Genomic DNA, 12,977 nt, shown 5'->3' on the forward strand with positions numbered 1-12,977 from the left:
CTGCCAATTAATGTTATAACCAGATATCTGTGAGAATGTGTCAATTGTGTTAAAAACCTGAGGGATCGATGTGGCCAGTTCCCTTATAAGTAACAATATGTTGTCAGCATATAAAACAGCTTGTGCTCTCTGGCACCTCCCATCACTCCTTTGATTCCTGAAGCAGTTCTGTTTGCTGCTGCCAAGTGCTCCAAAAAGAGTAAAAAGGAGAGGCGAGAGAGGACTACCCTGCTGGGTTCCCCTTGACAAATTAAAAAAGGAAGAGACCATACCATTTGTAAGGACTGCTGCTCTGGATTGGAGTATAATACCTTAACCCACTTGACAAATCCAGGGCCAAAGCCAAACTTGAACGGTATATGTCAAAAAGCCTCACTCCACCCTATCGAATGCCTTCTGCCTTCTCCGCAAGAGCTGCCAGCTGAGTATCCTCTTTTTGACTCAGCCACGAGGTGAAGCAAACGTCTAAGATTGTCTGTGGAAGTTCTACTTTTTACAAATCCCACCTGATATGTGTGAATCATATGAGGTAGAACCTTCTCCAGCCTCATGGCTAGTACTTTGGAGAGCCCCTTACAAATTAACTCTGATTAAACTGATAGGGCGAAAACTCCCTGGGTCAGTGGGGTCTCTATCCTTCTTGAGAATGAATGAAATGAGTGCCTTAGTAAAAGTGTCAGGTAGCTGCTCAAGTCCCAGAGCTGCTGCGCACACCCGTGTTAATATATGGGCTAATACGTCAATAATATTCCCCTTATAATACTTAACCGGGAAGCCGTCTAATCCTGGTGACTTTCCAGACTTCGTTGAGATGATGGCTGTTATCTCAGATTCTAATATAGGAGCATCCAAATCTTCTATTTGATTTGGGGACACCCCCAGAAGCTATTTTTTTTTTTTTTTTTTTTTAAAGGCATTCAAATGAACTGCATCTAAGTTACATTCAGACTTATAAAGCATTGAATAACACATTGTCAATATATTTTGTACCAGTCAGTACCTCCCCACTTTAATTTTTGATAGCTGGTATTACAAAACTGGAATCTTTTTGTTTACATTTTCTAGCCAAAATGTAACCTGCTTTTTCATAAAAGTTGGTCCTCTGCCGAAACATTGCATACTCAGCCTTTTTTGTTAAAGATCTCATGTAATTGAAACTTCAGATCACAGACTTTTCTTGGATAACTCTTTTTCCAACTCTTTAATTTGTCCCTTTCTTTCTACTGGTGTGTGCTATTATTTTGCCCCTAACAAACTTTAGAGGCCTCCCACACTGTACTCATTTATCAGTGGAACCAATGTTTGTCTGAAAAAACCCCACTTAAGATTAAATGTTTAGTTTTAGAATAAGGATGAATTCATCCTCGATCTAATGCTTTTCTTAGACATATCAGCACTGCTATACATAATTCCACTATTGCGTGGTCAGTCAAAGTAATAACCCCTATTTTACAATCTATCACCTCTTTAGTCATACTCTTGGAAATTGGGAAGTAATCTATCCTGGAATGATATTTATGGTTATGTGAATAAAATTAATATTCCTTCTCTCTAGGATTGAGAGAAGGAAGTCTCCATACGTCTACCAGATCCCTCATTAAGGTTATGAGAGAAATCATTGTTGGAAATACAGTGGTGGCGGGAGACTTTAACCAGGTTCAAGATGGTATCTTTGATAAAGCTACTTATTCTAAAGCTGTAACAAGGAACAAAGCAGCGATACACCAACCTCTTAAGGATCTGACCCTTTTCCCCCCCAATTTTCGCTTAAGACGACATACCCAAATCTTTTAAAAAACACAGCAGGGGTTCAAACTGTAGAACCCATTTCCTACATTTGAATATAAAAATTGATTTTACCTATGCTACATTTTATCTCTGGGACCCTCAGGATGACCAATCAGAGCAATATTACTGAATGTAAGTACATTATTTACCTTCAGAGGTGAATGTCAAACCAGTTGCCGTGATAAGTTTTTTTTTTGTGCACTCTCCTCAAACAATAGTATGGTATTTTTTCACTGTAATAGCTGGTGTAAATTGGACAGTACAGTTAGATTAACAAGAATTTAAGCTTTCTGCCCATATAAGACTTGTCTATGTCCTGGGAAATGTTCTTTTTACTTACAATGTCATGCTAATCATATTAGTGCATGTTAGCTCAACTGTCCCGCGACAGTTGAGGTTAACCTCATGGAAAAACCCAGGATCCTCCTTGTTTGGTGCTTAAATATTACACATAACCTTATTACCATTTACCAGAGCCTCAACACAAATCATTATTTCTTCCTCATACTTATGTTGCTTTAACATGACAAAATTCAATTTATGTACCAAAATTGCAACACCATGTTTTTGCTTGAAAATAAGATATGAAATACCTGCAAAATATATTTCTCCCATGGGCAAAGAAATTCAAAAGGGGTGATGGTTTTAATTAACAATAATTTTGATCCAAATGTGCAAATTGTCCAAACAGATCCTCAAGGTAGATGGATTATTTTAAATATGATATTGGACAATAAACAGATATGGCTTATTAACCTATACGGTCCGAATAATGATGATCCAAGCTTCTTTGAAAATATATAGAAGAATTTATCAACTCTACAAGCAACAGTAGACTCTATTATTATGGAGGGAGATTTTAATACGGTCTTAAATACCTCTATGGACCGGAAAGGAAATCCCACTACAAACTATCACCCTCAGGCACTTAAGGAAATCATGAATGTCATGGATATATTGGAATTAGTGGATATATGGAGACTTAAATACCCTGACCTAGTGAAATATACATGGCGGAGGCTTAATCAAGCTAGTCGTCTTGACTACTTTCTTATGCCATTCTCTCTGGCACCAAAAGTTTAAAAAGTGTTGATAGGGGACAGAATGCGGTCGGATCATCACATAATTGGCATATACACTGCTCAAAAAAATAAAGGGAACACTTAAACAACACAATGTAACTCCAAGTCAATCACACTTCTGTGAAATCAAACTGTCCAATTAGGAAGCAACACTGATTGACAATAAATTTCACATGCTGTTGTGCAAATGGAATAGACAAAAGGTGGAAATTATAGGCAATTAGCAAGACACCCCCAAAAAAGGAGTGATTCTGCAGGTGGTGACCACAGACCACTTCTCAGTTCCTATGCTTCCTGGCTGATGTTTTGGTCACTTTTGAATGCTGGCGGTGCTCTCACTCTAGTGGTAGCATGAGACGGAGTCTACAACCCACACAAGTGGCTCAGGTAGTGCAGTTCATCCAGGATGGCACATCAATGCGAGCTGTGGCAAAAAGGTTTGCTGTGTCTGTCAGCGTAGTGTCCAGAGCATGGAGGCGCTACCAGGAGACAGGCCAGTACATCAGGAGACGTGGAGGAGGCCGTAGGAGGGCAACAACCCAGCAGCAGGACCGCTACCTCCGACTTTGTGCAAGGAGGTGCACTGTCAGCGCCCTGCAAAATGACCTCCAGCAGGCCACAAATGTGCATGTGTCAGCATATGGTCTCACAAGGGGTCTGAGGATCTCATCTCGGTACCTAATGGCAGTCAGGCTACCTCTGGCGAGCACATGGAGGGCTGTGCGGCCCCACAATGAAATGCCAACCCACACCATGACTGACCCACCGCCAAACCGGTCATGCTGGAGGATGTTGCAGGCAGCAGAACGTTCTCCACGGCGTCTCCAGACTCTGTCACGTCTGTCACATGTGCTCATGTGCTCAGTGTGAACCTGCTTTCATCTGTGAAGGGCACAGGGCGCCAGTGGCGAATTTGCCAATCTTGGTGTTCTCTGGCAAATGCCAAACGTCCTGCACGGTGCTGGGCTGTAAGCACAACCCCCACCTGTGGACGTCGGGCCCTCATACCACCCTCATGGAGTCTGTTTCTGACCGTTTGAGCAGACACATGCACATTTGTGGCATACCACTAGAGTGAGAGCACCGCCAGCATTCAAAAGTGACCAAAACATCAGCCAGGAAGCATAGGAACTGAGAAGTGGTCTGTGGTCACCACCTGCAGAATCACTCCTTTTTTGGGGGTGTCTTGCTAATTGCCTATAATTTCCACCTTTTGTCTATTCCATTTGCACAACAGCATGTGAAATTTATTGTCAATCAGTGTTGCTTCCTAATTGGACAGTTTGATTTCACAGAAGTGTGATTGACTTGGAGTTACATTGTGTTGTTTAAGTGTTCCCTTTATTTTTTTGAGCAGTGTATATTACTCTTACAGAATTTCCACGTGGGCGAGGATATTGGAAATTTAATCAAAGCCTACTAGATGATAAATTGTTTAGAACTAGGACAGAAGAATTTAGAACTGACATTTTCAGACATAACATAGGTACAGCAGATCCCCGTATTGTATGGGACACTTTTAAGTGTGTCTTTAGAGGCCATGCAATTCAGTACTCATCTATAAAACAAAAGCAATTTATATCAAAACAGTCCATATTAACAAAGGAAATTGAAGGACTAACAGTACAGTTAGATAGTAATAAAAACGGTACCATAGAGGCACAGAATAAGTTAGAGGAAAAACAAAAAGAAATGGAGGAACTTATTCAAGAAAGATCCAGTGTAATATATTATAAAAATAAAGCGAACTGGATGGATTATGGGGAAAAATGCACAAAATTATTTTTCAATCTTCAATATAGAAATGCTACCAAAAAAATGTATTAAAACTTGTTACAAATGATGGAGTCACGCATGATTCACCAAATTATATTTTGAAAGAGGAAGTAAAGTACTTTAAGAATATGTTTTCATTTCAGGCTCCTCCATCTCCACTAACTGAAACTAGTATTTAAAAAAAAAAAAAAAGGATTTTTTCCCTAATAATAATGTAAAATTAACATCTGTACAGAAAGATTCATGTGAAGGCCAAATTACAGAGGAGGAACTGCTTGATGCAATTGGGGCCTTTAAGGATGGGAAAACTCCAGGGCTGGATGGCATACCAGTGGAAGTATACAAAACTTTTTTTGATATACTCAAAGGACCATTATTAGCATGTTTTAACCACTCCTATATAAATGGTAGATTATCTGACACGCAACAAGAAGGTCTGATATCATTATTACTGAAACAGGACCCAAGTGGTAAATATAAAGATCCAGTCCATTAAAAAAATTGGAGACCTCTTACACTTCAGTGTTGTGATGCAAAAATCCTAGCAAAATGCTTGGCGCATAGAATTAAAAAAGTATTGTCAGATATTATTCATCCTAATCAGACAGTTTTTTTTACATGGACGATACATTGGAGATAATATAAGACAAGTACTGGAAAAAATAGAATGCTATGAAATATCGGGGACACCAGGCCTGGTTTTCATAGCTGATTTTGAAAAGGCTTTTGATAAAGTACGACTAGAGTTTATATATAAATGCCTAGAATATTTCAATTTTGGGGAATCTCTTATAAAATGGGTTAAAGTTATGTATAATAACCATAGGTGTAAAATCTTAAATAATGGCTACATCTCAGAAAGTTTTAAACTATCTAGAGGAGTAAAACAAGGTTGTCCACTATTGGCATATCTATTTATTATTGCCATCGAAAATGTTAGCTGTTAAGATTAGATCAAACAATAATATTAAGGGATTAGAAATCCGTGGCTTAAAAACTAAGGTGTCATTGTACGCTGATGATTCATGTTTTCTTTTAAAACCACAATTAGAGTCTCTCCACGGCCTCAGAGGATCTAGATACTTTTGCTATCCTCTCTGGATTAAAACCAAATTATGATAAGTGTACTATTTTACGTATTGGATCACTAAAAAATGCAAATTTTACATTACCATGTAGTTTACCAATTAAATGATCTGACGGAGATGTGGACATACTCGGTATACAAATCCCAAAAGAAAGAAATTATCTCACTCTTATAAATTTTTATAGAAAGTTAGCAAAAATAGATAAGATCTTGCTACCATGGAAAGGTCTTTTATACTGATAACAAGTTCAAACAGGTACTATTAATACAGGTAACGAGTGGAGGACAGAGGAGCCTCTTAAAGAAGAAGTTACAGGTCTGTGAGAGCCAGAAATCTTGCTTGTTTGTAGGTGACCAAATACTTATTTTCCACCATAATTTGCAAATAAATTCATAAAAAATCCTACAATGTGATTTTCTGGATTTTTTTCCCTCATTTTGTCTGTCATAGTTGAAGTGTACCTATGATGAAAATTACAGGCCTCTCTCATCTTTTTAAGTGGGAGAACTTGCACAATTGGTGGCTGACTAAATACTTTTATGCCTCACTGTATGTCGGCCCTGTATTAAAGAACATAAATGGTTAAAGAAAAGTGTGATAAATAAAAACATATACCAATTTCATTTTAAGGAACAAAAAACTGACAGCTGTGCCATATAAATTGCAAAATAATTTCGGAAGAGATTTTCGATGTACCCATTCCATGGCACATGGTTTATGAATTGATACGCAAAACAACGCCGGATTCAAAACTTCGAATTTTTCAATTTAAATTACTGAACAAAATTCTTGCAACTAATAGAATGTTATATACATGGGGGATACAATCTTCCCAGCTCTGCAGATTCTCTTGTGAGGAGGCAAAGTCATTAGATCATTTATTTTGGTATTGTCCATATATAGCTCATTTTTGGTCACAGGTCCAGGAATTGCTGAAGAATTGCAACATTTGCCTAGAACTAACGCTACAGATAGCAATACTGGGCGATTTGAAAAGCCATCGTCAATCAATCAATAATATAATAATTATTTTAGCAAAAATGTTTATTTTTAATTTACAATCTGTAGAAGCTATGAGAATAGAAAGTTTCAATTATTTTGTGAAGCATCACAGCACAGTTGAAAAATATATGGCAAATAGAAACCCGAAATGGATGATGTTGAGAGATAGATGGGAGGGGTTGAATGGAGCTGAAGGGTGTGACTAATAACAAGATAAACAATGTAAAACATACGGGATCTGTAAAATGTATATAGGTTCGGAACTTTTGTGAAATAGCAAAGTTACAAATAGAAATCAAACTGGATGGACATCAGAAATAGAGGAAGGACTAAGAACAAACAAGAGAGAACTATTGTAAAGTAGACTGTGTCTGTAAAATGTGTATAAGATGTATAAATTGAAGGTAAAAGCCGAAGTGTTTATTAGTTTACTCCAATTGGGGGATCGGTGGTAGGGTTTGCAGGGAATAATAATAAAGGTATATTCTTTAAAAAAGTATATATATCTATATAGGTATGTGTAACAGTTTAACTTTAGTCCGTCCCCTCGCCCCGACGTGAACCAGGGACCCTCTGCACACATCAACAACAGTCACCCACGAAGCATCGTTACCCATCGCTCCACAAAGGCCGCGGCCCTTGCAGAGCAAGGGGAACCACTACTTCAAGGTCTCAGGGCAAGTGACGTCACCGATTGAAAGGCTATTAGCGCGCACCACCGCTAACTAGCTAGCCATTTCACATCCGTTACATATGTTTATATGTGTATATGTATGCATGCGTGTACGGATATATATATATTTACAAAAAATATATGTGGGGGATTGGAAATGATGCAGACAATTACATTGATGGAAGCAACATTCTTTCCGCAATATTAAGCTGATCCACCCCTTAAAAAAAAAAAACATCACACCCTCTCCCTTTGTTTTTCTACTTGAAGAAAAAAGCCCTCCTCCACTTGGTCTGCGAGAGACCGCTTGTAACCGAGGAGAGTGTGAAATGTACTCATGCAGCCTCAATTTATCCGCCGGCTCCTTGATCATATCGGGAAAGAATGATAGCTTGCAGCCCTTCCAAGCCACCTCTCTCTTCTCCCGATACATTCCCTTCGCAGAGGCCAGCACTCTTTCTCTCCAGACCCCTGAGAAAGCGGATGATGATCAGTATGGGCGGCTGATTCTCGTGTGGTATTTGGTGCAAGGGAACCGTGGACTCGTTGAAGCTCAGGTTCTACCAAATCCACCCCCAGAGCCTTCAAGATTATTTGTCTCACGCATTCCTCAGCTTGCCATCCTCCAGACCCTACTTGACTACTAAAAGTCTTAAAATGAGGTGCCTGTCTCGGTTAGCTGCGTCCTGCATGGTTCTGTGGAGATCCTCATAAAGTTTGGCGTTCTTCTCAGCTTTCTTGATCAGCCGGTCATTATCGTCCTCCACCGTTGATATCCGACCCACTGCCTCATCGAGCCTCTGTAATATGACCGATACATCTTCTTGCATATCCATCTGAGATTGCTTTACCTGAGAGACATCCGATTCAAGAATGGTGCTGACTACAGCCATTTCTTCCATGGCCTTCTGTAGGGATAATTGCAAGGCCGACAACGAGCTGGGTTCTATGTTCTGCCCTTTCAACATCATGCTTGCTGAAGTGCTAACAGAGCTATCCCTGTTAGCCGCTGCGCTAGCGATCATGCTATGTATACGCGTTGAAGCTGATTTTTTTTAAACGCAGACGATAAAACAAATTAAAAAAGTAACTTTTCCCTCAAAAACAATTATACTAAATTAACTATTCTATCGAACTTTGAGGAAATTGGGAGGGTTTTATCAGGAGGCTCCTTTCAGACAACCACCCTGCTTCACAGCATCACAACTCCGATTCTCTCTCCTTAAATATTTGTCATCTGATGTATTCGTTTTGCTCTCTGAATTTTTTTATTCAACTGTTAGCTACCAGCTCCTGATATCAGGGCATAAAAACTACAATCTGTGTCCTGAATTAGCCTATTGCGCATGTGAGCCCAGCATGTTTTCCCGGTTTTCCCTGGCTAAATTAGCTGGCTAGTTGAACTATGCTAGCTTTCGTCCTCATTGCCAAATTTCTTAAATACTGCACCCTCAACTTTAAAACGTATTTGATAGTTATATAATAATGTAACTAAGAAATGTTTAATTTCTTGTTTTGTTGAATAGTCAAGAATGCTTCGAGGTATCTGTCGTGGTAAAACAAAGGTGGCAAAGGATATCATTGCTACTTAACGTGGATCCAAGTTCAGTTTTGAGATTCACCGGCGTCATTGGCGTAGGGTTAGCTAGATGTCTCTGACTGGTCTTGGAACTGTGACAACGGGCAGCTTATCCCTGCTTGGCTCGATGGGATATGTAGTGATTTTGCCAGCACAGCCAGGTACCCTTAACCTTTAAAAAAATCTTATTTGTTGATTAAATCTGACTTTTATTAGTACAATGAGTAATCCAGGAATGTCACGAGTTAAATTGGCACAAGAAAACGGCAACTCTACAGAGCACAATTGGCTACAATGAATGGCTAAATTACTTCTAGACACGAAGGCTCCGTGGAGCTCCTCCTCACCACCACCACCGTCGTCGTATTCCCTATATAAAGCCCTATGGGCCCTGGTCATAATTAGTGCACTATATATGGAATAGGGGGTCATTTTAAACCCATGGCTAGTGTGGGAATTCCATTGGTGATAATGAGGTAAGTGCTTTGTACTGATCTTTCTTTCTGTCTGTCTGGCCTGAGCTGTGCGTCGGAGCACAAAGAGGAGAGAAGGACGGAAGGTTATGGGAGGTGTAAAGTTGTTAAAGGTGACCGTATTACTGCCACATCGGCGGCCACGAGTCATGACGGCAGTCAAATTCCACATGACGGTTTAGTCATGGTAATTGCTGATGGTCATTAGTAGTCTACCAAACTTGCTAACTGTCTGGTACTCAGCAGCGCATGTTACGCAATATTTATATAGGCTACGAAATTCAGTGAAAAAACAGAGTGATGGCCTCTTAAAAACAGTTATTAGGCTAGGCCAACTATATTTATTTATCAACTTTTCTAATATTAAAGCACATTGCTTCTCTTTACAACAGGAGTATAGCCTACCTGGCTGGCATGAAAATGGACCACGGGAAAAGCGTCCTCCATTCGCTATTTAATGCATAGATGACATGTATTTTTCCCCCCTGCTTCGAGTTAAGAGCATGATAATGGTCCATTCTAAATCAAATTTTCACACATATATTATTTAGTATATGTAAAGATAAGATCAAATCAAGAATTTGCCTATATATTATTAGCCTATCACTTGTGAATGATGCCCAGTTGGTGTTCAGTAAGAAACAGCGCATGTCTTTTTTAGTAACTTTTTCAAATCCTAGTCGCACACCTCATGTAGTCTAGCCCATAGGCCTATATGTTTTGATAAGGTTTGTATTACAACTAAAGTGGCCAAATCACTTCTTAAAATTAAGCACATTAATCCGCTTTACAACAGGTGTAGAGCCTAACTGGCATGCAGCGCGTGAGTTTCAAGTTTGGGGAAGCTAAATTGCACCTTTTATAATAAAAGCATTGCATGCATAAATCACATTTGCAGTCACTTTTGAGAATGGTGTTTTCCCGCTAATTGCTTATATTTTGGAACATTTGCTCTTATAGCCTACTGTCGTGTGCACATTGCTGCACTTATAATGTAAAGAAATAGCTTAGTAGTTTATCAACATTTTCAGGTAAACGTTCTGATCTGTTGCGTCTGCCTCATTGCCTAAAAACGTTTTTTTTTTTTTATGCTAGTGGTTGTATTCATTTGGGATCTATCGCATCCCACAACTGTCCCAGACTATGTTTGGAATATTTTTTTTTTGCACAGAATAGGTCAATTTTTGTACTATGAGGGATGGTAGATTGCTATGTCAATCTAATATCCCCCATAGTACAAAAGTTGATAGGCTAGTGCTTTTGCTGTTCATTAGGCCTACTCATCTTGTTGCCTGACGAAAAGTAAACGTTGACAGTTCTTACAATATCTTCAATATGCGCCTCCGAATTGGATCGTCGCATCATGCAGCCTTATAATTTATTAAAAATCAAAAACATATTATCCAATGTTTGTGTCACAACTAAAGTTGCATAAATAATTCTAAATTAAGCATATAGGATGACCTGTTTCTTTGTTAACTGCTCAACACAGAAAAGCCGCATGTGCGCACTCCCTCAAATCGTTTGAAGAAAATATCCTTTCTAATTTATGTTCAATGGTATCCTTCATACTATAAAATAATGCCACGGAATTCTAAGCAAATCTCGTCTACTAAATTAACTAGTGTAGCCCACAGCCATATGGCATAGCCAGATCAGGACCTAACACAAGGACAACTCAGAGTATGCTATTCTGTTCTTCTGAAATAGACATTTTATTCATATCATGTCTCTTTAGAATAAAAAATAATAATTAATGGATTTATTGTGACAATGCAGGCTATATTACATGGATTCATTAGACTTTTTAAAATGTAGATGTTCCAAAGGTCTGCATCAGTGGCTAATTAATTAACGGTGAATTACCGTGAGACCGGCAGTTATTTGCTTGACAATCAACGGCTGACAAGATTTCTTGACCGCCACTGCCCTAGTGTGGCCTGAGCTGAGCTGAGCATTGGAGCAAGGAGAGAAAGATGGTGATGGAGGGAGGTGTAGGTCTAGTGTAATTTCAAACGTCACTGCAGAACACCCACCATTTGCATATGCACCAAGCTCCAAGACAGGATTGTGTTGAGGATCTGGGGAAAGGTACTAAAACATTTATGCAGCATTGAAGGTCCCAAGAACATAGTGGCCTCCATCTTAAATGGAAGAAGTTTGGAACCCCCAAGACTCTTCCCAGAGCTGGCCGCCCAGCCAATCTTAGCAATTAGGGGAAAAGGGCCTTGGTCAGGGAGGTGTTCAAGAACCCGATGGTCACTCTGACAGAGCTCTAGAGTTCCTCTGTGGAGATGGGAGAACCTTCCAGAAGGTCAACCATCTCTGCAGCACTCCACCAATTAGGCCTTTATGGTAGAATACATGAAGGTCAGGCAATCCAGAAAGGGTGTTGAACACCTCTTTGGTTACTACATGATTCCATGTGTTATTTCATTGTGTTGATGTCTTCACTATTATTCTACAATGTAGAAAATCATAAAAATATAGTAGGTGTGTTCAAACTTTTGACTGGTACTGTATGTAAATGTGTTATCAGTTTTTTTTTTTTTTCTAAAAACAAGTTTTTGCTTTGTCATTATGTGGTATTGTGTGTAGATTGACGTGGGTGAAAACACGATTCAAATCAATTTTAGAATAAGGCTGTAACCTAACAAAATGTGGAAAAAGTCAAGGGGTCCGAATACATTCCGAAGGCACTGTAGGCCTCCTGCCTGTGCGATCACACGAACCAAATATTCAGAATAACTTCATAGTACAGTTTGTAAAGGAAAACACATTTTCCTACCTTAGTTTTCAAAACCTGACCACAACAACACTCCCCATGTCAAATCCATTTAACGCCAGTAAATTTCTGTCTCAAAGCCATGAACAGGCTTGTGGCAGTGACATTTAGTTTCCTTCTAAAGTTGTTCTAAAGACTGGATGTAGTGTCAATTTTTTCATTTTGAGTGTTAACTATAACCTGGGTGTCCTCTTCAGCCTTATCTACAATGGTTGCTGACACCAAATACGCCTTGGTTCGGGCATGTTCAAAAACTTTTTTCCTGAGGGCTCTGTTTTTTTTCTGTCAGAGGCAGAGGATGTTACTATACATTTGTCATCAAACTCAATTACCTTTTCTTATCCATTCCTTATTTGACTTTCCCACGTTTCAAATTCAGTAGGGGGACGACTAGCCTAGGCTACGTGACGTGATTACATCGGGACCTTTTCACTAGTTGACCACCACAACCAAGACCTGTGTTAAGATCAGTTACTTACCCAACTGGCCCTCCCCATAACCTCTATGTATAAATAAGAGAGCAGGACTGGAATCAGTGTGTTTCAGGATAGAATGATTACACAGAAGGATGATTTAAATAATCTTTCTGGGGGGGAGGCGAGAGAAATAACGAGGAGGCAACTTGATTTAACACCCATCGCTTTTATTAGAATGTTTACAGTGAGAACAGTGAAACAAATAAAATCATTCGGCAAGAGGTACCGGATCCGGGTAAATAGGTGCCGAAACAG

At 39.3% G+C, this 12,977-nt stretch overlaps 1 protein-coding gene across 1 annotated transcript in view; it reads right to left on the minus strand.

The window, feature by feature from the left end:
• The window catches only part of LOC129818863 (endoplasmic reticulum metallopeptidase 1-like), a 47,155-nt gene that overhangs the window by 16,004 nt on the left and 18,174 nt on the right, over nucleotides 1–12,977 (minus strand). The gene's annotated exons all lie outside the window — the stretch shown is intronic.

Source organism: Salvelinus fontinalis, chromosome 21 (genome assembly GCF_029448725.1).
Source record: "Salvelinus fontinalis isolate EN_2023a chromosome 21, ASM2944872v1, whole genome shotgun sequence".
Taxonomy (NCBI): Eukaryota; Metazoa; Chordata; class Actinopteri; order Salmoniformes; family Salmonidae; genus Salvelinus; species Salvelinus fontinalis.